At 37.8% G+C, this 22,483-nt stretch overlaps 1 protein-coding gene and 1 non-coding gene across 5 annotated transcripts in view; both read left to right on the top strand.

Moving 5' to 3' along the window:
* CIB4 (calcium and integrin binding family member 4) overlaps window positions 1-22,483 on the top strand; it is a 120,872-nt gene that overhangs the window by 57,590 nt on the left and 40,799 nt on the right. The gene's annotated exons all lie outside the window — the stretch shown is intronic.
* LOC130456688 (U6 spliceosomal RNA) lies at window positions 19,873-19,978 on the top strand. The gene has a single exon (XR_008915739.1). It is a non-coding gene; the product is annotated as a U6 spliceosomal RNA (small nuclear RNA).

Here is a 22,483-nt window from a genome sequence, read left to right as displayed (position 1 = left end):
TAACTGTTACATGTCCCAAAAGTTGGGATCTTTGAGTTTATCATACTCTATCTTGCTGAGAACATTTACACCAAGTCTATTCCATTGATCCCCCTTTCTCTCTCATAGCCAGTACCATATTGTTTTGATGACCACTGTTTTATAGTACAGTTTTAAGATCTTGTACTGCTAGACTCCTATCCTTCACATTTTTTCATTAGTTCCTGTGTTATTCTTGATCTTTTGTTCTTCCAGATGAACTTTGTTTTAATTTTTTCTAATTCAATAAAAAAGTTTTTTGGTAGTTTGATAGGTATGGCACTAAATAAGTAAATTAATTTGGGTAGGATTATCATTTTTATTATATTAGCTTGTCCTACCCATGAGCAATTAATGTTTTTCCAATTATTTAGATCTAGTTTTAATTGTGTTGAAAGTGTTTTATAGCTGTGTTCCTGTGTTTGTCTTGGTAAACAGATTTCTAAATATTTTATATTGCCTAGGGTGATTTAAAATGGAATTTCTCATTCTAACTCCTGCTGCTCAATTGTGTTGGAAATATGTAGAAATGCTGATGATTTAGGTAGGTTTATTTTGTATCCTGAAACTTTGCTAAAGTTGTTGATTATTTCCAAAAGCTTTTTAGTTGATTTTCTAGGATTCTTTAAGTAGACCATCATATCATCTGCAAAGAGTGATAGTTTAGTTTCCTCATTGGCTACTTTAATCCCTTCAATTCTTTTTTCTTCTCTAATTGCTACTGTTAGCTTTTCTAGTACAATGTTAAATAATAGAGATGATAATGGACATCTTTGCTTCATTCCTGATCTTATTGGGAATGCTTCTAACTTATCCCCATTGCAGATGATGCTTGCCAATGGTTTTAAACATATACGGTTTATTATTTTTAGGAAAGGCCCTTCTATTCCTATGCTTTCTAGTGTTTTCAATAGGAATGAGTGTTGTATTTTGTCAAAGGCTTTTCCTGCATCTATTGAGATACTACTGTGATTTCAGTTGGTTTGATTGTTGATATGGTCAATTATGTGGATGGTTTTCCCAATATTGAACCATCCTTGCATTCCAGGTATGAATCGTACCTGGTCATAGTGAATAACCCTCGTGATGACTTGCCAGAGTCTTTTTGCTAGTAACCTAGTTAAGAATTTTGCATCTATATTCATTAAAGAAATTGGTCTATAGTTTTCTTTCTTTGTTTTTGACCTCCCTGGCTTTGGGATCAGTACCATGTTTGTGTCATAAAATGAATTTGGTAGAACTCCTTCTTTGCTTATTCTGTCAAACAGTTTGTATAGTATTGGGATTAGTTGTTCTTTACATGTTTGATAGTATTCACTTGTGCATCCATCTGGCCCTGGGGATTTTTTTTTTCTTAGGGAGTTCCTTAATGGCTTGTTCAATTTCTTTTTTTTTTTAGATGGGATTATTTAAGTACTCTATTTCCTCTTTTGTTAATCTAGGCAATTTATATTTTTGTAAATATTCACTCATTTCATCTAGATTGTCATATTTATTGCCATATAGTTGGGCAAAATAGTTCTTAGTAATAACCTTAATTTTCTCTTCATTAGAGGGGAGGTTGCCCTTTTCATCTTTGATAATGTTAATTTGATTTCTTTCTTTCTTTTTTTTATTAGATTTACTAAAATTTTATCTATTTTATTTGTTTTTTTTTCAAAGTACAAGCTCCTAGTCTAATTTATTAGTTTAATAGTTATTTTGCTTTCAATTTTATTAATTTCTCCTTTGATTTTTATGATTTCCAATTTAGTTTTTATTTGGGGTTTAAAAATTTGTCCTCTTTCTAGTTTTTTAAGTTTCAAGAACAATTCATTGACCTCTTCCCTCTCAAATTTGTTGATATGTGCACTCAGGGATATACAGTTTCCCCTGAGTACTGCTTTGGCTGTATCCCATATAGTTTGATAAGTTGTTTCCTCTTGTTATTCTCTTCAATGAAATCAGTAATTGTTTCTTTGATTTGTTCTTTGACCAACTAGTTATGAAGAATTTTAATATTTGGTTTCCAATTAATTTTAAATTTGCCTTTCCACAAGCTCTTATTTAGTATGATTTTTGTTGTATTATGTATAAAAATTGTATTTATTATTTCTACTTTCCTACATTTGTTTGCAATGTTTTTTTGACCTAGTACATGGTAAATCTTTGTATATGTGCCATGTGCTGCTATTAGCTTCTGTTGCACCTATCACATTCCTGAGCATATATGAAGAAACTTAACAAATAGAAGTACATGGAATATCAGAATTTAAAAGTCCTCAAAAGTTTATTTCTGACCCAAGGACCATGGCTAAAACGGACATTTCCAACTCAAGATCTGAAAAACTCCTGAGGGATTCTGAATAAGATTAAAATGTAATTGGTCTCAAATACTTCTTAGATATGACACCCTGGGCAAGTCATTTAACCCCAATTGCCTAGGCCTTGACACTTTTCTGGCTTATAATTATAAAGATTAAATTAGTTTCTCTATTAAAAGTATTATGTTTTTTGAGGTTTATTAAGATTATTAGAAATCAAGGAAATAAGAAAATACAAAATAAGAAAAGCACGTGCCTGGGGCACATTAGCCCATTCATAGCCACTTACTACATCTTGCATGCCAAGTAGAGAGATGTGTGTGCTTAGAAGCGGAAGAAGAGAGAGAAGTAGGCATTACAGCCAGTTTAAATACAAATTGTGATCTTGCCTAGGTGGGAATCTCAGGTGAGATTATAGGGAATTCTGGGAAGTACCAAGGTCTTCTGGGGATTGAAGTCTAGGGTTCAAATCTCCATTTTACATTCCCCCTCTCCCCCTTGATCATATTCGGGAAACCAGTTTCCCCAAAAGGATCATGGAAACATAATCAACTTAAAGATTGCAATAATTTGTGGATAAAAGGAAAAGAGAACAAAACCAGTAATTGCTAGGCACATTGACAAAAAGCAAGTTAGGGGGAAGTCCCCTTTGGCATAAGAGTATATATACAAATTAAATGTTTAATCAACCACACCCAAAGTTCATTCTTGATCTTTCTCATGCAGCTTGTGGTCTGTGGAGGCATCTTCATGGTATCTTCTCCAAACAGTTCAGTTTCTGGATTTGGAGAGTTAGCATGTTTCTTAACCTAAAATTTCTCTCTCAAGGAATTTAAACTTTGCAATTTAAAATAATAATAATTATACATCCCCCCTGAAGAGGGTGATTGAAAAACACAGGGATCACTTAGGGATGCATGGCTGAGTTATGAAGTATATGAATGAATTGGTAAGAGAAATAAAAAAAAATTAAAAAATCCAAATAAAAAAGTAATTTCTGGATGAAATATAGACTATCAAAGTCTTATGTGTAAAAATTCCAAGTAAAGGAAAAATAAATCTAAAACAGGTCCTTGAATCAGGGCCCAATTAAAATGATATAAGCAATTAAGCATTTACCCAGTCAGTAGCCAGGACTACAGAAAGTTGCCACATTATGAAAGACAGAAAAGGGACTAGATTATAGGAGCCAGGTAGGAGCCAAATTTGAGATACTTGTCTGTAAGCATTTTCACAAAGAGTGGAAGGCCTACATCTTAATGTATGTTAAGCATTTCAACCTTGAGTCTTCACACTAGGTTTAAGTCCTTTGTATTGGCTTAGATTTTTCATCAACCCCATTGGGATTGGTTGGCTTACTATGACCTTGTGCTCGATTGGCACTGTGCAGGTTAACTTTGTGCTTCTTTGGCCCTGTTCAATGGCTCTTTTGTATATCTTGTTCTGGAATCAGACAGAATCATTAAGCAAAGTCCTATAGTTTTTCAAAACAAAAATCAGTGGCATCATTTTTATTGTCTCAAGCTTTTGGGGCATGAATTGACATTATAGCAAATATATTTTAAACTTATATTACTGCTAAATCAAAAAAAGTTTAAAAATCTTAATACTGTGCTTCAAATATAAAAAGAAGAGAAAAATAAAAACAAATAATATATTGCACATGCAAGAAAAATATAATAATAAGAGTTTTAAAATTTAAAATGTAGCTTATAATCATTGACACATTGTGTCAGGTAAGGAAATATAGAATACAAGGCTTTCTCACCAAAAATGAGATCCATTTTCTCTTCATACCTGGCCATGATCCACTGTGAGTACAAGCAAATGAATTTCACAAGGTAACAGTTTTTTTTTTAAATAAAGAACAGTAGTACAAATATGTAGGTATCAATATCCCCAAAATTCTCAATAGCCCAGTTAATTATAATAGCAAAAAAACACACTATCATTTTTTAACATGAGTCAGCTGTATGACATTTAAAGAAAATGGATACTTGTCACAAGTTTTTCAGGTGTAGCGGTGTTTCAACCTTGGCAAACATAGTTTTAACCAAAGTAAAACTTATTTGGGTCTAGAATACCATAAAAAATCTAGATATCATTAAAAATGTGGGAGAGGAGTCTAGGAAAAACTCAAACCTCTGTACTGTTGATGTTGGGTAAAGTGAGCTGAAGAGTTATAAATGAGAGATGCTCCTCTTTTGAGAGTCATCCAGGGGTACTTATATATATAAATTTAAGGTCGCCAAGGAATTCACTTATGTAATTCCTAAATGAAACACTCAAGTCAGCTGCCAAATTTTTATGGTGTTTTAATTACAACAGGAGGAAGAAAATATTAGAGGGAGAGAGTGAGAGAGAGAGAGAGAAGGAAAGAGGGAGAGAAGGAAAGAAGTTTAACTCAGAACCACTCTAGCTCAGGCTGAGCCAAAGCTAGCCTTTAGGCCTTGGAAAGCCAAGGCAGAGACAGGGGTCAGTCCTTATTGCTCACCAGTCTGAAGGAAGGCTGTCTGCGGGGCTCCTCCACCTCAAGCTCCAGCCTCGAACTGAACTCTTGCCCTCCTCCCAGTAAGTCCCAAGAACTCCAGAGGCAGTTCTCTACCTCACTTCCTGCATCTCACATGTGCCAATGGTGGCTCAAACTTGACCTAGGACCACCCAGGGGTCTGTCCTTTTTTTTGCACATGTCTGTTGAAGGCCATATTCTCAAATAATTAAATCTTGAATTTGCTGCAGCCCTTCCTAATCTTGTTACACTGAGTAGGGTAGAGAATGTAGTTTCCAAGACTTGATTCTGTTATTTCAAGTATCTCTATTGTTATTGATCTGGAAATAGCTAAATCGGATCTTCTAAAGAATGGTCTGAATAGGGTGGAGTAGTTTTGAAATTCACCCTTGGATTAACTTTTCCGCTCCTTTGGTATGAGATTGTGATGTCCCATCCGCTCACATTTTTATAAATGTGGGAGGTTGGGATTAAATTTGTATTTCACTTCAGCTACTAAAATGGACCTTACCTCCTGTTAGGGGCAGGCAAAATGACCAGAGATTGTCGGGAAAAAATCTAAAAATCATGTATAAAGACCCCTTAAAATCAACTTGAGATATTTAGCTCATTAAATTTTCCAAAGGTTGTTATACAATTTTAACCAGTTTTTTATGAAGTCTATTCATCCTTTAGGTGACAATTTACAAATTCAAAAATAGAAAAAGCTATTTTTATATGGGCTCATTCAATAATATTTTGTTCAGTGTAGTTATAGGGGAAAAGCAACATAATATAACAGTAGTTAAAACCCAGTACATTAAAATGATTCAGTGTAACAGAATAGTATTAAATGCATTAATAAATGAACTTAAAAACAACAAAATGAGATCTTAAACAAAACAATCAGTAAAATGCAATAAAAACACAGATTTTTATAAAACATTGAAGTCTGAAATACCTTAAAAATATAACCCCCAGTCTCTTTAAAGTTAATTTCTTTTAAATTATCCATTTAGATGCCTATTGTCAGAAGGCAGAAGATTGGTAAGGGATAGGCAATGGGGGTCAATTGACCCGTCCAGGCCCACACAGCTAGAAAGTGTCCGAGGCCAGATTAGAACCCAGGACCTCCCGTCTCTAGGCCTGGCTCTCAATCCACTGAGCCACTGAGCTGCTCCCCCATTGTGAGGATGGGTTTTAGGATTCTCAAATTGGGCCAAAAATTGCAGGGAGTTGAAATTCTCTCCTGAATCTCAGATGAGTTAAATAAAAGGACCAGTACACTCAAAAGATATCCTTTTAAATAAGCCATGCTTGTAACTTCCTTTTTGCAAAAGTCCCTTCCTTTTCCTCTTTCTCCCCTTCTGTGGTCCCCTGCCCCTTGTCACGTGTAGGCTAATTGTAGCCTAAGGAAAAATCACCCCCGTTTTTTACCATCTGGTGGAAGTGAGTCCTGAAGAAACCAGGGCAGCTAACAGCAGCCTGGGGTGATGAGTGATCTGGGTCAGAGACCAGAGTTGGGCCGGGGCCGGGGCTCAGCTGGGCCAGGTGAATGAGAGAGAGGCCAAGAGCAGGAGCCGGAGTCCGAGTCGGGGTTGGGGTAGGCATGGCTGAGACCAGGTGAGCTATCTTGGTCAAGAAGGTGTGGAGAGGCAATCGGGGATAGCAGGAAGCAAGAGCAGGCAGCAGAAGCAGAGCTAATCAAGAGGTTTTTCTGAAAATCCTTGGCAGAACATGGCTTAAAAAAAATCTAGGCAGTAGCTATTAAAAGCTGAACTTAGTCACAGTAGAGAAAAGATTTAGGAAAGTTAAGAAGATTGAGGGTATTTGGTCACAACTGACATGGTCAGCCAAACTGTAAAGATTAAATTAGTTCCTCTACTAAAAGTATTATATTTTTTGAGGTTTATCAAGATTATTAGAAATCAAGGGAATAAGAAAATACAAAATAAGCAAAGCATGTGCCTAGGGCATATTAGCCCATTCACAGCCACTTACTACATCTTGCATGCCAGGTAGAGAGACACGTGTGCTTAGAAACAGAAGAAGAGAGAGAAATAGGCATTACAGCCAGTTTAAATACAAATTGTGATCTTGCCTAGGTGGGAATCTCAGGTGAGATTATAGGGAATTCTGGGAAGTACCAAGGTCTTCTGGAGATTGAAGTCTAGGGTTCAAATCTCTATTTTACAGAATTGATAATAAGATAGAAGGTAAGAATTTTTAAAAATGTAATTGGGAGATAAGAAAGGATCCTTCCTACCCAGAACATTGTAGAGGTGTGAGGTTCACAAGTATTATACATTTCATATTTTCTCCAATTTTTAAAGTGTATCGATCAGCTGTGTTCGTTTTTTCCCATCTAAAAAAATTACTATTTATTATAGAAGGTGGGTCTCTGAGAGGGGAAGCAGGAGGGCTTAGATGATGTTCTAAGAAACAGAAGAGACCAATAAAAACATTTAAAAAAACATAAAGGAGAAGTGTTTCACCAAATAAAGAAAAATATAGTACCATCTAGATAATGTTAATTTGTGGTTTTCTAAATCAATATGAGACTGGCAAGATCCCATTTCTTACTCCAATGACTTAATTATATAGGTTTAATTTCTAGGAAATAATGAGATAACTCTCTGAGAGAAAGGAGTTGTTGAAGACAGGGGTGGAAGAAAGAATATGAGAATTGACCTCACAGAAAGTAACTTTCAGACTTGGTGGTCAAAGGAACCAACTGGGACTCAGCCTGGGTTGAAATTTGGGACCTAATCTTATGGCATTTCCCTCTGTTTCTCTGCCTCTCCATCCCTCCATGGATGGTTGGGCAGTGGGGGTTAAGTGACATGCCCAGAGTCACACACTTTAGGAAGTTTCTGAGGCCACATTTGAATCCAGGTCCTCCTGACTCCAGTTCTGGCTCTCTATCCACTGGACCACCCAGCTGTTTAAAAACAAAATTTTGTTAAATGCTTAATCATAAAGAACATTTTTCCCACTAAACCAAGGAAGCTAAAACTTAACTAAGCATATTTTAAAAATTAATATTTTACTTTGCATCATCCTGGACTTCTCTCTGGTATTCATTCCATATGGTTAATTTGTTGCCATTTTTGTCATTCCTATCTTTATATCTCTTCTGGCCACTGCTTTGATTATCTCATGCTGGACCTTAGCAGTAGTCTCCTAGTTGGTCTTCCTATTTTACATGTCTCCTCATTTCATTCTATATTATGTTGTCCAGTTGTTTAAGACATGTCCAACTCTTCCCAATCTCGTTTGGAGTTTTCTTTTTTTTTTTTTTTTTTTTTTTTAAATATATTTTATTTGATCATTTCCAAGCATTATTCGTTAAAGACATAGATCATTTTCTTTTCCTCCCCCCCACCCCCCATAGCCGACGCGTAAGTCCACTGGGCATTAGATGTTTTCTTGATTTGAACCCATTGCTTTGTTGATAGTATTTGCATTAGAGTGTTCATTTAAAGTCTATCCTCTGTCATGTCCCCTCAACCTCTGTATTCAGGCAGTTGCTTTTTCTCGGTGTTTCCACTCCCATAGTTTATCCTTTGCTTATGAATGGTGTTTTTTTTCTCCTGGATCCCTGAAAGTTGTTCAGGGACATTACACCGCCCCTAATGGAGAAGTCCATTACATTCGATTATACCACAGTGTATTAGTCTCTGTGTACAATGTTCTCCTGGTTCTGCTCCTCTCGCTCTGCATCACTTCCTGGAGGTTGTTCCAGTCTCCATGGAACTTCTCCACTTTATTATTCCTTTGAGCACAATAGTATTCCATCACCAACATATACCACAATTTGTTCAGCCATTCCCCAATTGATGGGCATCCCCTCGTTTTCCAGTTTTGGGCCACCACAAAGAGCGCAGCTATGAATATTTTTGTACAAGTCTTTGTGTCCATTATCTCTTTGGGGTACAGACCCAGCAGTGCTATGGCTGGGTCAAAGGGTAGATATTCTTTTGTCGCCCTTTGGGCATAGTTCCAAATTGCCCTCCAAAATGGTTGGATCAGTTCACAACTCCACCAGCAATGAATTAATGTCCCTACTTTGCCACATCCCCTCCAGCATTCATTACTTTCCTTTGCTGTTATGTTAGCCAATCTGCTAGGTGTGAGGTGATACCTCAGAGTTGTTTTGATTTGCATCTCTCTGATTATAAGAGATGTAGAACACTTCTTCATGTGCTTGTTAATAGTTTTGATTTCTTTATCTGAGAACTGCCTATCCATTTCCCTTGCCCATTTATCAATTGGAGAATGGCTTGATTTTTTGTACAATTGATTTAGCTCATTATAAATATGAGTAATTAAACCTTTGTCAGAGGTTTCTATGAAGATTTTTTCCCAATTTGTTGTTTCCCTTCTGATTTTAGTTATATTGGTTTTGTTTGTACAAAAGCTTTTTAGTTTGATGTAGTCAAAATTATTTATTTTACATTTTGTGATTCTTTCTATATCTTGCTTGGTTTTAAAGCCTTTCCCCTCCCAAAGGTCTGACATGTATACTATTCTGTGTTTACCCAATTTACTTATGGTTTCCTTCTTTATGTTTAAGTCACTCACCCATTTTGAATTTATCTTGGTGTAGGGTGTGAGGTGTTGATCTATTCCTAGTCTCTCCCACACTGTCTTCCAATTTTCCCAGCAGTTTTTATCGAATAGTGGATTTTTGTCCCAAAAGCTGGGATCTTTGGGTTTATCGTATACTGTCTTGCTGAGGTCGTTTTCCCCCAGTCTATTCCACTGATCTTCCTTTCTGTTTCTTAGCCAGTACCAAATTGTTTTGATGACTGCTGCTTTGTAATATAGTTTTAGGTCAGGGACTGCAAGGCCCCCATCATATGTGTTTTTTTTCATTAATTCCCTGGATATCCTTGATCTTTTGTTCTTCCAAATGAACTTTGTTATGGTTTTTTCTAAATCAGTGAAGAAGTATTTTGGTAGTTCAATGGGTATGGCACTAAATAGATAAATAAGTTTGGGTAGGATGGTCATTTTTATTATATTGGCTCGTCCTATCCATGAGCAGTTAATGTTTTTCCAATTGTTCAAGTCTAGTTTTAGTTGTGTGGCGAGTGTTTTGTAGTTGTGTTCATATAGTTCCTGTGTTTGTCTTGGGAGATAGATTCCTAGGTATTTTATTTTGTCTAAGGTGATTTTGAATGGGATTTCTCTTTCTAGTTCTTGCTGCTGAGCTGTGTTGGAGATATATAGAAAAGCTGATGATTTATGTGGGTTTATTTTGTATCCTGCAACTTTGCTAAAGTTGTTGATTATTTCTATTAGCTTTTTGGTTGAATCTCTAGGATTCTTTAAGTAGACCATCATGTCATCCGCAAAGAGTGATAACTTGGTCTCCTCCTTGCCTATTCTGATACCTTCAATTTCTTTATCTTCTCTAATTGCTACTGCTAGTGTTTCTAGTACAATGTCAAATAGTAGAGGTGATAATGGGCATCCTTGTTTCACTCCTGATCTTATTGGGAATGCATCTAGTTTATCCCCATTGCAGATGATATTAGCTGTTGGTTTTAGATATATACTGTTTATTATTTTTAGGAATGACCCTTCTATTCCTATGCTTTCTAGTGTTTTTAATAGGAAAGGGTGTTGTATTTTATCAAAGGCTTTTTCTGCATCTATTGAGATAATCATGTGGTTCTTGCTAGTTTGCTTGTTGATGTGATCAATTATGTGGATGGTTTTCCTAATGTTGAACCAGCCCTGCATCCCTGGTATGAATCCTACTTGATCATGGTGAATGATCCTTCTGATCACTTGCTGGAGTCTTTTTGCTAGTATCCTATTTAAAATTTTTGCATCTATATTCATTAGGGAGATTGGTCTATAGTTTTCTTTCTCTGTTTTTGACCTGCCTGGTTTTGGAATCAGTACCATGTTTGTGTCGTAAAAGGAGTTTGGTAGAACTCCCTCTTTGCTTATTATGTCAAATAGTTTGTATAGTATTGGGGTCAACTGTTCTCTGAATGTTTGATAGAATTCACAGGTGAATCCGTCAGGCCCTGGGGATTTTTTCTTAGGAAGTTCTTTGATGGCTTGATGGATTTCAATTTCTGATATGGGATTATTTAAGAATTCTATTTCCTCTTCTGTTAGTCTAGGCAGTTTGTATTTTTGTATATATTCATCCATTTCTCCTAAATTGGTGTATTTATTGCCATATAATTGGGCAAAGTAATTTCTAATGATTGCCTTAATTTCCTCCTCATTGGAGGTGCTGTCCCCCTTTTCATCTTTAATGCTGTGAATTTGCTTTTCTTCCTTCCTTTTTTTAATTAGATTGACCAGTACTTTGTCTATTTTGTTTGTTTTTTCAAAGTACCAGCTTCTTGTCTTATTTATTAAATCAATAGTTCTATCACTTTCGATTTTATTAATTTCTCCCTTAATTTTTAGGATTTCAAATTTGGTTTTCTGCTGGGGGTTTTTAATTTGATCGCTTTCGAGTTTTTTCAATTGCATTTCCAATTGATTGATCTCTGCTCTCCCTTGTTTGTTAATATGAGCTTTCAGGGATATGAATTTGCCTCTGATTACCGCTTTGGCTGCATCCCAAAAGGTTTGAAAGGATGTTTCGCCATTGTCATTTTCCTTGATGAAATTATTAATTGTTTCTATGATTTCTTCTTTAGCTAAACGGTTTTGGAGTATCATATTGTTTAATTTCCAATTGGTTTTAGATTTGGTTTTCCATGTACCATTACTAATCATTATTTTTATTGCCTTGTGATCTGAGAAGGCTGCATTCATTATTTCTGCTTTTTTGCATTTGTGTGCTATGTTTCTGTGACCTAATGTATGGTCAATTTTTGTGAATGTGCCATGTGGTGCTGAGAAGAAGGTGTATTCCTTTTTATCCCTATTTATTTTTCTCCATATGTCTATTAATTCTAATTTTTCTAAGATTTCATTCACTTCTTTTACCTCTTTCTTATTTATTTTTTGATTTGATTTATCTAAATTTGATAATGGTTGGTTTAAGTCTCCCACTAGTATGGTTTTATTGTCTATTTCTTCCTTCAATTCTCCTAGTTTCTCCATTAGAAATTTGGGTGCTATATTATTTGGTGCATACATGTTGATTAATGATATTTCCTCATTGTCTAGAGTCCCTTTTAACAAAATATAATTACCTTCCCTATCCCTTTTGATCAGGTCTATTTTTGCATTGGCTTTATCAGATATCATGATTACCACTCCTGCCTTCTTTCTATCAGTTGAGGCCCAGAAGGTCTTACTCCATCCTTTAATTCTGACCTTGTGGGTGTCAACCCGCCTCATGTGTGTTTCTTGAAGACAACATATGGTAGGGTTTTGGATTCTAATCCATTCTGCTATTCGTCTACGTTTTATGGGTGAGTTCATCCCATTCACGTTCAAAGTTATGATTGTCATTTGTGGACTCCCTGGCATTTTGATTGCCTTCCCTAATTCTAACCTTTTCTTCTTCGGCTCTACCTTTTAGTCCAGTGATTTACTTTGAATCAGTCCCCCTTGTCCCCTCCCTTGATGTTTCCCTTTTTAGTCCCTCCCTTTTTGTTCCCTCCCCCTCCCCCCTCTCTTTCCCTCCCTTTTTGTTCTCCCTCTCCCCCTCCCCCCCTTGGTTTTCCCTTCTCCTTACCCTTGTTGGGTAAGATAGAATTCAAGATCCCAATGGATCTGGATGTTTTTCCCTCTCAGAGTTGATTTCCCTGAGATTGAGGTTTAAGTAAACCCCCCCCCTCTCTTCCTCTCCTTCTTATAGGAGTTTTCTTCCCCTCCCCTTCCCCTGTGAATCTTTGTGTGAGAACCATTATTCTATTTGGTCTTTCTTTACCCCCTATTTATACATTACATTTTCCCCACATATTAGTATACATAGGTTGATATAAATGTAGTCCTTATAGAAGAGAATTTGAGTAAAAGAAGATAACATTTTTCCCCTTTCCTTAATATTTACCTTTTCAGGTATTCCTTGCTCTTTGATTTTCGGTATCAAACTTTCCACAGAGCTCTGGTCTTTTCTTTGCAAAAAGTTGGAAGTCTTCTATTTTGTTGAATGCCCATACTTTCCCTTGGAAGTATATAGTCAGTTTTGCTGGGTAGCTGATTCTTGGTTGGAGACCCAGCTCTCTGGCCTTTCTGAAGATCATGTTCCATGCCTTACGATCATTCAGAGTAGAACTTGCAAGGTCTTGGGTGACCCTGATTGGCATTCCTTTATATCTAAATTGTCTTTTTCTGGCTTCCTGTAGGATTTTTTCTTTTGTTTGATAGCTTTGGAATTTGGCAATTACATTCCTGGGAGTTGTCTTTTGGGGGTTTAGTGTAGAAGGTGTTCTGTGAGCTCTGTCAGTGGATGTATTGCCCCCTTGTTCTAGAATCTCTGGGCAATTTTCTTTGATTATATCTTGTATCACCATGTCCAGTTTGGTGTTTATTTCTGGCTTATCTGGGAGTCCAATTATTCTTAAATTATCCCTTCTCCCCCTATTTTCCAGATCTATCACCTTGTCGGTGAGATATTTTATGTTCTCTTCTAATTTCTTGGTATTTTGGCTTTGCTTTATTGATTCTTGCTCTTTTACACGATCATTGTCTTCCAGCTGCCTGATTCTGGCCTTTAAAGCCTGGTTTTCTTTTACAGTTTGGTCAAACTGGTTTTGTAGATGCGTGAATTTCTTTTGCATTATTTCCAGCTTTTCCTCCCAGAAGGCTTCCATCTTTTTGGTCATTTCTGATTCAAATTCTTCATAGGTTTGTGGAGAGTTTCCATTTCCTTTGGAAGGTTTTGGAGCATTTTCTTTTATATTATCTTCTGTCTGCTCTGTATTTTGTATTTTGGCTCCATAGAATGTGTCCAAAGTCGCCCCTTTCTTCTTATTTTTCTTGGTATTTTGGGGCTTCTGTGGTTCTGTGGAGTTTGCCATTTCTGAATGTGGAGGATTAATTTTTCTTGTCTCTTTCTGGTGTTCAGGGGCTTTAGTCCTGGGCAGATAGTTCTATGAGCTTTCCCTGGGTTAAACTGAATATGCCTCACTGGAACTGGAATGGAAGGGTCGGACCACGAGGCCACACTCTCCCCCTGGCTCGATTTCCGGAAGTTGCCTTCAGAATCGCTGGCCGTGAGGCTGTTTCGTCGGCCTGCGGGGGGATGGGCTGCCGCTTCCCCAAGCTCCGAGAGCACAGACTTTCACTGAGACTTGGATAGCAGGATCCAGCCGGTGAGGCTGTCTTGCCCGCCCTGAGGGTTGCTGTTGTTTTGACCAGCTCTCTGCAGCGGAGGCCCCAGGCAGTAACTTTCACCCGGACCGACCAGCTCTCTGCAGCGGAGGCCCCAGGCAGTAACTTTCACCCGGACTGGGACTTGGGTAGAAGACCCTGAGGGTTGTTGTTCCTCAGACCCTGCTCTCTGAGCCCGGCGCGGCTGCCGCTTCCGGGAGCCTTGGACTCTGCGCTCCTACCCCTGAGGTCCGAGGGATCTCGGGTTCTGGCTTTTAAGGGGAGCCGTACCTTTTGAACCGGGTCCAGGTCCAGGAGGAGGGTTCCCAGGGTCTGTGCTGTTGATCGTTTTGAATTTCGGCGCCTTAGGAGCTTCTAGTTTGAGATCGGTCGGGAAGGGTTTTCCGGAGATCTGAACTTCAGCTTTCTCTAAGCCGCCATCTTAACCGGAAGTCTGGAGTTTTCTTGACAAACATTTTGTACTGGTTTTCCATTTCCTTCTCTAGCTCATTTTATAGATGAAGAAATTGAGGCACATGGGGTTTAGTGACTTCCCCAGGGACATATAGCTAATAAGTGTCTGAGACTGGATATGAACTGAGGAAGAGGAGTCCACTGCACCACCGAGCTGCCCATTCTATCCTATACTCAGCTGCCAAATATTTTGCCAAAAGTACACATCTGACCATGTCACTCATCTACTTAGGAAACTCCAGTAGCTCCTTATGACCTCCAGGATCAAACATAAAATCCTGTTTGACCTTTCAAGTCCAAAATAGCCTGGCCTCATCTCACATTTTCAGTCTTCTTACATATTACTCTGTCATAGAAATATCCTTGTCTACTTGCCTCTTCTACTCCCAGCCTGGAATGTTCTCCCTCCTCCTTCAAGACTTAGCTCAAATCCTTCCTTCTACAACAAACCTCTCCTTGTGTCTTCTTCCTCCCATGTCCCCCCAAGCCCACTGCTTGGAACCTCTCTGTAACTACTATTTACTTCGCATATACCCATGGTACTTAGCTACTTATTGTCTTTCCCAGTAGAATATTGGCTCCTGGAGGGCATGGACTAGATTTTTGCCATTTTTGGTATGCCCTCAAATGAGCACATTGTAAGCACTTCATAATAAATGCTTATCGACTGATTTTAAAAACACTAACTTGAAAATGAGAGAAAAATATCAATTTTTTTATTGTAGTGTTAACCATGCATTTACAAAGATGCAATTAACTCTAAGATCAGAGATCTGGAGATGGGACGAAGCATAGTGGTCACTGAATCCAACTATATTTTATAGTTGAAAAATTGAGACCCAATAAGTATAATGACTTATCCAGGGTCACCCACAGAGTAAGTCATAAGTAGAGCAGGATCAGACCTTATGTCTTTCTGTCTCTGGAATCCAGAAATCTATCCCCATAGCAGTCAAACTGCCTCTCATTACATCATTGCACTGAACTGCCAAAGAGAATCATGAATGAGTTGAAATACCTTGGAGATATTTTGTTTCTTTTGTTTCTTATATATGCTACTTAAAAAAAAAAAAAACCTCACCTTCTGTCTTAGGATCAATATATTGGTTCCAAGGCAGAAGAACAGTTACAGGTTAGGCAAAGGGGGTGAGGTGACTTGCCCAGGGTCACACAGCTAGGAAGTGTCTGAGGACAGATTTGAACCCAGGACCTTCCATCTCTGGGCCTGACTTTCAATCCACTAAACTACCCAGCTGTCCCCACATATGCTACTTTCGACAAATCTATCCCACATGAACTGTTTGCACCAGGGGGAAGGGAAGGAGAATAAGCATTTATATAGCATGTATGCTAAGTACTAAGGCCCTTGCAATTATGATCTAATTTGATCCTCATAACTACTCTGGGAGATTATTGATGTTATTATTCCCATTTTACAGTTAAGGAGACTGAGGCAAACGGAGCTTAAGTGACTTACTCAGGGTCATAAGCTAGTTAGTGTCTGAAGATAGACTTGAACTCAGGCCCAGTGCTATATCTATTGTGCCACTTCTGTTCTTAAGAGTTGGAAGAATACAACGTATTGAATAGTATTGTAAAAGCCCTGGAAAATGGAAGACCAGTCTAACTCCTTTAGCCAATTGTGTCATTGTCTGGTGATGTGGGTAGTGCTACCTTCAGGAGCAGTATGTCTGTCTGACCCTGAGCCCATCCGATTTCAGCTTCCAGTTTCTCAAAGGACACCATAAATTTCTTGGCAGTGATCTTCATTATCCATGCCAATGTCTAAGTTCAGCAGTCCTCCAGCTGAAGCCCCAGTTTTATGTCTTTTGTTTAAATTGTTGGCCAATGCCAGTCCAGGAGTGGATAAAATGGAATTAGTCTCTTCTGCTTTTCTGTTTTTCTTTTTAACCCTTCCCTTCCTTCTTAGAACCAATACTGTATATTGGTTCCAAGGAGAAGAGCGGTAAGGGCTAGGCAATGGGGATTAAGTGACTTATCCAGGGGCACCCAGCTAGGAAGTGTTTGAAGTTAGATTTGAGCCCAGGACCTCCTATCTCTGGGATTGATTATCTATTCAGCCACCCAGTTGCCCTTTGGGATATTCACTTTTAAGAAATGTAAAAACAGAAGAACACAGATTTCATTTCCAACACCTCCAGGGCACACTTTCAACCCCATTATCCTTGTCAATGTCTAGGACTTCCCATCTCCAGACCTGGATCTCTATCCACTGAGCCTAGGTGCCCTGCTAAGTGCTCTTACTATCTCCATTTTACAGATGAGGAGAATGGGATAAATAAGCAAAGGTTGAATGATCTGGTTCTCTATCTACTAAGCCACCTAGCTGCCCCTAATTAATATTTTATATATTTTATTTATTTCTCATTTACATTTTAAAATTTATTTATTATTTATTTTATATATTTATTTAAATCCATTAATAAATTTATTTTAATTTATTATTAAATAATTTAAATATATTCCTATATTATTTATATAATTTAAACCCTGACCTTCTGTCTTAAAATTAATACTGAATTCTAAGGCAGAAGAGTGTTAAGGGTAGACAATTAGGATTCAGTGACAGTGACTTGCTTAGGGTCACACAGCTAGAAAGTGTCTAAGGCCAGATTTGAACCTGGACCCTCCCATCTCCAGGCCTGACTCTCCATCTACTGAGCCACCCAAATATCCCCAACTCCTCTCCTTTTCTTTGCAATGAAGGGATCCTGTGATCCAAATGTGTCATTATTGCTAGGTGACTTTTTTTTTCTTCTTATCTGAAGGAATAAGTATATCTTTCTCTGTGTACATTTTGACATTATCATTTAAAATAAAAAGAAACATTATTCTAAGACGGCTTTCACTGAGGCCAAAAAGTGACACAAAGTTTTCTGCTCCTGTTGTTGAAGCAACAAAGTTGAGATCTGGAGTTCAGAGAATCCTACTCTTTTTCCTACCATCTGGAGAACAGGATACACCACTTGAAGAGCAAACATGAACTTAAATGAATTTAGAACCTGGCTTCAGCCCTTGGATTTTATTTTAGGGTCAACAAGGAACACCGTTTCCTGAATCTCTTGTAAAGCTTATAAAATGATGGAATAGTTTTGTTTAACAGCAAGTCACTGTTTCTTTTCTCAGTGTTTACCTTGTGTTTGACAGGGACTTCCAAAACTTCAGCTGGGATCCTACTTTTTGTGAGGGGTCTATGGGGTGGTCAGAGAGCCCTCTGGAGTAAGGGCTTGCCATACCCTTTTCAGGGCTGCTCGTCCACCTTTAGTACCCACTTTTCACCCAACTCTCACCTGTGACTCTGAGAGGCTGTAGCATGCCCAGCAGCTATTCCTCAATAAAATTATCTGGCTAAATGGACTAAACTAGGTTGAGGGTAACTGACCAGTCTCAAACCCATCCATGATTTAAGGGAATGTCTGACCCAAGCACGTGAAGACTTTCCTGTGCCAAATGGGTGGTTGAGAAAATTTTGTTCTTACAGCCATAGAGGCAGCTGAAGCATGTGCCATGGAGCTCTTAGAGCTTGGTCAGACATGGAAGACACCAAGGTCATCCACTGAATCTCCCGCCACAATATCATCTTGCCTTTTGTCTTGCCACTGGACTTGGATGACTGCAAGAGAGAGTGAGGCTGATGTCAATGCAATTCCATCTCACTTAAATCCAATTCATGCACCAGTCAAGACATCACCCCATGACATCACTGCTCCTCTGCAAAATGTAAGATGAATAACACTTCCTATGAGATCTTTCTTCTTCTCTGTCATTCAGAAGTTTGTTCTATGAAGGCTTAAAGAGTCAGAAAAAAAATACCCAATTAAAAATGGATGAATGAATGAACAAAGAAAGGCATTTCTAATTTGTTTACTTGAAGTGCATTGCATATATTAGGACAAAGTTCAATGCGCACTCCAGTATTGTACTACTATACTGTTCACTTTTCCTTTCTTTCCATTTAATTTGCACTCTTATAGTACTTTTAGATATAGTAGAGGAGCCATCAAAATAGGCAGTTATCATTGCTGATGATTCAAATTTTTTAAACCCTTCTTTTCTGTCTTACTAAGTATCAGTTCCAAAGCAGAAGAAGGCTAAGGGTTTGGTCATTAGGAGTGAAGTGACTTGCCAAGGGACACACAGCTAGAAAGTGTCCGAGGCCAGATTTGAAACCAGAAACTATATTCTCTAGGCCTGGCTCACTCTCTGTTGAGCCACCTAGCTGCCCCTATGACCAGTCAATTGTAAGAATACCATGGGCATCATTTAAGTGAACAGAAATTGACTGAGCATCAGTTGTCAATAGTATATGAATGGACACATTATCAAACAGACATCATTATCAAAATATGGCGTCACAATGGACATCTGTTTATGGTATTCCCAGTTAGTAGTGTCAGAAGTTATTAAGAATATTTTTCCATTGAGAAAAGATGCTATTGTCTGAGGCATAGCATTATGCAAGATTACAATTAAATTACTTTGAACTTGATTGCTCAGGTGTCATTCTGAAGTTTGTTGCACTTATTTTACCATTATGGAATACTATTTTTTTTAAACCCTTACATTCAGCCTTAGAATCAATACTATATATTAGTTCTAAGGCAGAAGAGCAAGGGATAAACAATGAGGGTTGTGACTTGCCCAGGGTCACACAGCTAGGAAGTGTCTGAGGCCAGATTTGAATCCAAGACCTCCTGTCTCTAGGTCTGGCTCTCAGCCCACTGAGCTACCCACCTGCCCCAATGGGATCTTATTTTTGAAGCATGTTGTCAAGATTTAGACATATACTTTTCTGGTTTGCACAGTTTCATTAGATCTATTATCTAAAGGTTCTTATCAGCTTATATTGAAAGAAAGCTATCATCTTAAATTTAGATAGAAAAATATCAGTTTTTTTTAACCAAACAAAGAAAAATGTCCAGCAGCTATTCCATTACATTTTGGTTATAGTAACATTCTTATCCTTCATTAGACAAATATTCTAGCTTGTACTCACATTGCAATGCAATAATAGGTTTCCCTTCATTAAAACTTGACCAAGAACAACAGATCAAGCCAGGAGAGTTTGACAATTGCTGGTTTTAAAAATGTTCATTAGCTCTGTTCTAGTTTCGAACTCCCTTACCAAAATGCTAGCTCAATATGACCTTTGTCTGTAGCATTATTAGGAGAGTAGAAACATCAGTAAAGCAAAATCCTGAATCCTATGCTAGATCCTTAAAATCAAATCTGGCCTCAAACACTTACTTGCTATGGGAGATGAAGCAAAACACTTTCTTCTAGCCTCAGTTTTCTTGCAAAATGAGGATAATAATAGTATCCACGGTGCCGGCTTTGGCAGTACATACACAAAAATTGGAATATACAGACGATATTAGCATAGTTTCTATGCATGGATGACAAACAAATTCATGAAGCATTCCATATTTTTAAAAAATAGTACCTACATCACTGGGCTGGTTGTGAGGATTAAATGATATCACATATGTAAAGTGCATTATAAACTAAAGCACTTTATGAATTCTAGTCATCATTATTAAAATAACTATTTATACTTTAAAAACACCCTTACCTTCTGTTTTAGAATCAATAATATATATTGGTTCTGTGTAATTAAAATCTGCTCCCCAGGATTCTAAATCTCAGCATCCCACTTTCGTTTTCACATTACGTAGGTCCTTACGTTGGAGATAAAGTTTGTGTGTGACCCCACCTCTCTTTCTCCTCTCTCCTGATTACTCTGGGAAAGCGGGCTTTATGCCAGGCAGGAGAATCTACACATGTGGGTTTACTTTTTGTTAGATAATTAGGTTTGAACTTCGACTTCTTTTAGTTTTATTTTCTTTCTACTTCAAGTGATTATTAATAAACTTTACAAAATACAATACTTGGATTTATTGGATATTAATTTAAATTTTACAGTTCCAAGGCATAAGAGTAGGCATTTGGGGTTAGTTAAGTGACTTGTGTAGGGTCATACAGCTAGGAAGTATCTGAGGTCAGATTTGAACCTAGGACCTCCTGGTTCTAAACCTAGCTCTCTATTCATTGAGCCACCTAGTTGTCCCTAACTAGTTATACTTTTCATACCAAACAGACTGAAAATTTATATTTTTAAATTTTATTCCTAGGAAATCTGCTTAATCTAATATGATGAAGACTTCTAGATCATGGGGAATGGCATTCCAATATATTTTTAAAGAATATCACAGACTGGAGAATCAGAATATTTGTAACAGCTAGGTGGCACAGTAGATAGAATACCAGGAGTACTTGGGAAGACTTGAATTCAAATCTGAGCTCAGACACTTACTAGCTGTGTGACTCTGGGCAAGTCATTTGATCTCTGCCTCATTTTTTTCAACCATTAAATGGTGACAATACAAGCATGTACTGCTTCTCAGGAATATTGTGAGAATCAAATAAGATAATAATTGTGACGTGTGTAACACTGTGCTTGGCATATGGTTAGGCATTTGATAAATGTGTGTTTCCCTTGTTCCTTTTAATAGGCTGAATTGAGACAGTCTTTTTTGTTGGTCATTAATCAGTTTATCACATACACTGGAACTGGTAGCAGCATTATCTTCATGTAAATTCTTAATCAAGGGAGTCCAAAGTATTCATACCACTGTCAGCACATTCATTATAATTCAGTTTATCTGTTTTTTTTTTTGTCTTAACAAAAAGTGATCCGTGTTTTAAAATGAAAAGGTGGTGTCACACAGATGAAACAAAACATAATACCAAGATCTTATTATGTATTTCAGTAGAGCACATGCTGCAAAGATTGTAAACGTTATTCTCTACTAAGTATGCTAGTAGACTTGGCCATTTATATAGTTTAAAGAATTTTCTAGAAAAGTAATCAGAGGCAAAGGGGAAGATCAGTGATACTGTGGCAGGGACACTTGCTTCAAAAGTTCACTATACATTTCTAAAACATATTGTACAATTAAATAAAATGCTATAATTACACTTAAAAAAACTTAGGTGATTAAATTACAACCCACAACCAATTATCCAGAGACATTACAAGGTGTCCGACCACATCTGGCATGCCCCATTTGCAGACTCCACTATAAACTGGAGCTCAAGAGTATTGGTGCTTCTCCCACATTGCCCCTTGCCACAGGTAGGGTCTTCTGACTGCTTCATGCATTGGTTAACCCATTACAGAGCAGGGACAGTGGGCTAAGTTGCCAGTCCTGGCAAGGAGCAGCTTCCACCATTGTCCATAACCACCTCATGATGCAGCTGTGTTTTGCCACTTTCTGTGACCCCCCTCTTTTGTTAGTCTCTGCTAGGAAGCAACTAAAGAACTAAGCTTTGGAGAGTCGGTCAGTCTTAAGAGTTAGAGGTGACAAGGGAGGGTATTCCAGGCATAAAGGGACAGCCTTTGCTAAGGCATCAAGATGGGAGATGAAATCTTCTCTATGAGAAACAGCAAATAAAACAGATGGAACTGTACCGTAAAATGTGTGAGAGGAGCATAAAGTGTGTCTGACCTCATCATTCAACTGAAATTGTTCTCTAATGATCTAATAATCTCTTAGTTACCAAAACTAATGGCTTTTTTCTCAGTCCTCATCCTCATTGACCTCTCTGCAAATTTTGACACTGTTAGTCATTTTCTTCTCCTTGATATTTGCTTCTCATTAAGTTTTCAGAACATTTCTCTGTCCTCTATTTGTCTGATTATTCCTTCCCAGTCTCCTGTGCTGAAATCTTCATCCAGGGCATTCCTACTAACTGTGAATGTCCCCGAAGGCTCTGACTTGGGCCATCGCTTCTCCCTCTATACTATTTCACTTGGTGACCTAATCAGCTCCCACAGACTCAATTGTAGTCTCTGTGCTGATGCTTCTCAAGTCTACACCTCCAGCTCTCCCTCTTCTCCCATCTCCAGCTGCCTATTGGACATCTTGAACAGGAT

Source organism: Monodelphis domestica, chromosome 1 (genome assembly GCF_027887165.1).
Source record: "Monodelphis domestica isolate mMonDom1 chromosome 1, mMonDom1.pri, whole genome shotgun sequence".
NCBI classification, from domain to species: domain Eukaryota; kingdom Metazoa; phylum Chordata; class Mammalia; order Didelphimorphia; family Didelphidae; genus Monodelphis; species Monodelphis domestica.
Note: the sequence above shows the minus strand (reverse complement) of the source record. Positions and strands in the feature narration are given on the sequence as shown.